The sequence below is a fragment of the Limulus polyphemus genome, unplaced genomic scaffold (genome assembly GCF_000517525.1).
Source record: "Limulus polyphemus unplaced genomic scaffold, Limulus_polyphemus-2.1.2 Scaffold478, whole genome shotgun sequence".
NCBI classification, from domain to species: domain Eukaryota; kingdom Metazoa; phylum Arthropoda; class Merostomata; order Xiphosura; family Limulidae; genus Limulus; species Limulus polyphemus.
In genome coordinates, this window is record NW_013666088.1 from 146,600 (window position 1) to 149,787 (window position 3,188).

Below are 3,188 nucleotides of genomic sequence, written 5' to 3' on the forward strand. Positions count from 1 at the left end.
CCGTAAAGACCCACACGATAAGCTAAATGTATCGTATCATTGTAACATTATGTATTTACAAATGAATGTTGTACTTACTCACCTGATCTTTAATTGCTAGTTACCTTACAAACAACTTACTTATATACTTAAATATTAATATTTATTTCGAACTATATGCCAAAAGACATAAAATTTAGCTTAATTACACTATATAACAGACTAGAGAGAGAATCACAGTTAATTGTATAATTAATGGAATGTTTGGGATTGGGTCCGGCAGACAATAACATTTTTTAACATACAAAAAGTTGGATTTGTCCATTTAGAGTCTTTTTAGGAAAGTCAAAGCTCAGAAAAAAGTATAATTTTGGGGTCTCAGATCAACTACTCGGCGGTACTTCGTTCAACTTACATGGGATTTGATACAAAGATACTTTTCTACAGGTCCCACAAAAATAGATAAATAAAAAATAATGGACTTGCCCATTTTACTAATTATAGGGGGTCAAGGTGCTATAACAAGCATAATTTTAGGGCTTTTTGACAATTACTCCGCCGTATTTCAGCCAATTTATATGGAATTTGGTACAAAAATACTTTTTTTTTACAGTTCCCATTCATATAAATATAAAAATTTGGGATTTGCTCATCTTTGATAGTTTTGAGAGGTCAAAAGGTTAAATATACTAATAAGTTTAGGAGTTTTGGTCAATTACTTAGCCTTGTTTTGACCAATTTACATGGAATTTGGTACAAAGATACTTTTCTACAGGCAACACACATTGACAAACAGTAATGATGGACTTGTCCAGTTTTAGTGATTATATGGGCGGTAAAGATGCCACAAAAAGCATTATTTTATGGTTTTTTTGACAATTACTCTGCCGTATTTTGGCTGATTTACATGAGATTTAGATACTTTTTTTACAGGTCTCAAACATAGATATAGACAATTTTGGAATTTGTATTTTTTTGCTTAATTTTTGAGAAAGGAACGCACAATTTGTAGTTTTTGTGAACTGTTAATGTGTGTATGTCAAGAATCTTACATGGGATTTGGTACAAAGATACCTTTTTGTACGTCCCAAGCAGTAATATAGATAGTTTTTGATTTTTCTATGTTTTTCACAACTTTTTAGTGTCAAAATTTATCATGTTGAGATTGCGTGGCGGAGACATGATGCATTCGCCCGCAAATGTTGGCCTCTTTAATTTATTGAGACAACTAATATACAGTTAACAAAAAAATTGAGTAAATTAGCTGTATGTTTTGAGAAATAAATTTAGACAAGCAACTTCCTGTTTCCTAGTAGTCAGTTACTACTACTCAAACCAAAATTGCGTTTTCTGTGTGTGTGTTTTTTTTTGTTGCTACGATTGTATAAATTTATAATTTAGATTATGCAATTCCTATTAATATAAGAACAAATCTATTCTGATTAAAAATTTTAATCTGTTGCAAATAAACATTGATAGTTGATTTTTAATTAGTTAAACTAAATGGTAGCTTAAGCTTAGCAAAGAAACTTTAGATACTGACGTGTTTTTACAAACAATTTTCAATTAACCTTTATCGGAAATGTCTGTGTATTATATAAACAGGTTATTAACAATTCAGATGACAAAAGCATTAGACTAGAACGAGAAATTTCATAAAAACGTAAGAAAATTGTAGTCACTTCTTTAAAACTTCAATTGAATGTCAGCAGTAACAAAGTGGAGATATTCAATTGAATATCTATGGCTTCCAATTCATTACTGAATTGGTTTTAAAATATTTCGTAAGACATTAAATTGATGTCCATACCTCAGTTACATCTTCAGTAATTCCTTTTTAAGAGTATTGTTACCAACATGAAACTTTTTAAATTCTAAAGTAGTACATATGATATATGTTCCAGAGGTTGAACAAAGTGAATAAAGTCTATAAAAAGAGCTTGAACAAACTTTTTACAGCACTTACGATAAATTCTTAAAACTTAAATTTTTTATCTAAAATCTTTGACGATTAAACACATTTAATAATTCATGCTTTCATATTAGGTTAAATATTCCTTTTGTAGAATTAAAAAGAATAAAGATTACTATCTGCAAATCATAATAGTTGAATATTTTGAAATATATTTGTTGACAATTTAAAGATATAACACCTTATTTTATGGTAAAAAGTGTAAGGAGTTACCAGAAAAAATACTTAATAATTTGAATACCTCGTAGTGTAACTACTAAAAAACATTTCTTGATCTTAAACGAATTAGTTCACGAGATATTTAGAACGAATCATTGCTGATTGTTGCTCAATATTGTTATTGATCTTGAGAAGTGGTTCAATTTTGTAATATTGTGTATTTTCTTCTTCTGTTTTTTCTCCCAATTCCTTTACATATTGAAATTAATAACATTGAGATTTATGTTGCATTGTTTATGAACTTGTTATCAAGTCATGGTCAGGCACGGGTTTACTAACTTTTTTTTGTTTTTTGAAATTGGTAAAATTTATACTCTAGTTGCTTGAAAATTTTGTTTTGAATTTCTGGTGTTACATTTCGATGAAGTGTTTTTTGTTCAACCTTGGTTGCAACAGCGTTTTGTTTTAAGTTCGTTACAAGATAAGCTTAGTAAAAGTTTAATATTTGATTATGAAAGATTCGACTGAAACATGTTTCAGTAAATGTAAAGCGAACAATAGTAATTTCTCTACAGTTTGTAAATTGTTACAAGCAAAATCTTTCGCCTCTTGCCAAGATACTGTGAAAATTTTAGCTGAGATGATATGCGTGCTATACTGTCAATCAACAATTAAACACTATTGAGCGATTTACATTTTACAGAAGTATATATATATATAAGAATTTAGGCCTTACTTAACTCTCCTGTGCTAGTTGTTCTTATGAAAAGATATTTGGAATACGGATGAAAACATAATTACTTGTAGTTTGTTTGTTTATTATTAAGCACAACATCATTACTAGTAGTTTCTTTGTTTATTATCACAAAGCTACACAAAGGGCTATCTGTGCTCTGCCAACCACAAGTACCGAAACCAGGTTTCTAGCAGTATAAGCCCGCAGACATACCAATGTGCCACTGGGACAATTACTAGTAGTGAGGGTACGCAACTGATGATAAAATTAGTCTGATAACTTTAAGTTTTCAGTTGTTCAACTACTCATATTTTTCTCTGTTTAATTTTAGTTCTGATGAAT

General features: G+C 29.5%; 1 protein-coding gene across 1 annotated transcript in view; it reads right to left on the minus strand.

Moving 5' to 3' along the window:
- Positions 1-3,188, minus strand: part of LOC106458509 (gamma-aminobutyric acid type B receptor subunit 2-like) — a 268,856-nt gene that overhangs the window by 48,225 nt on the left and 217,443 nt on the right. The window lies entirely within an intron of this gene.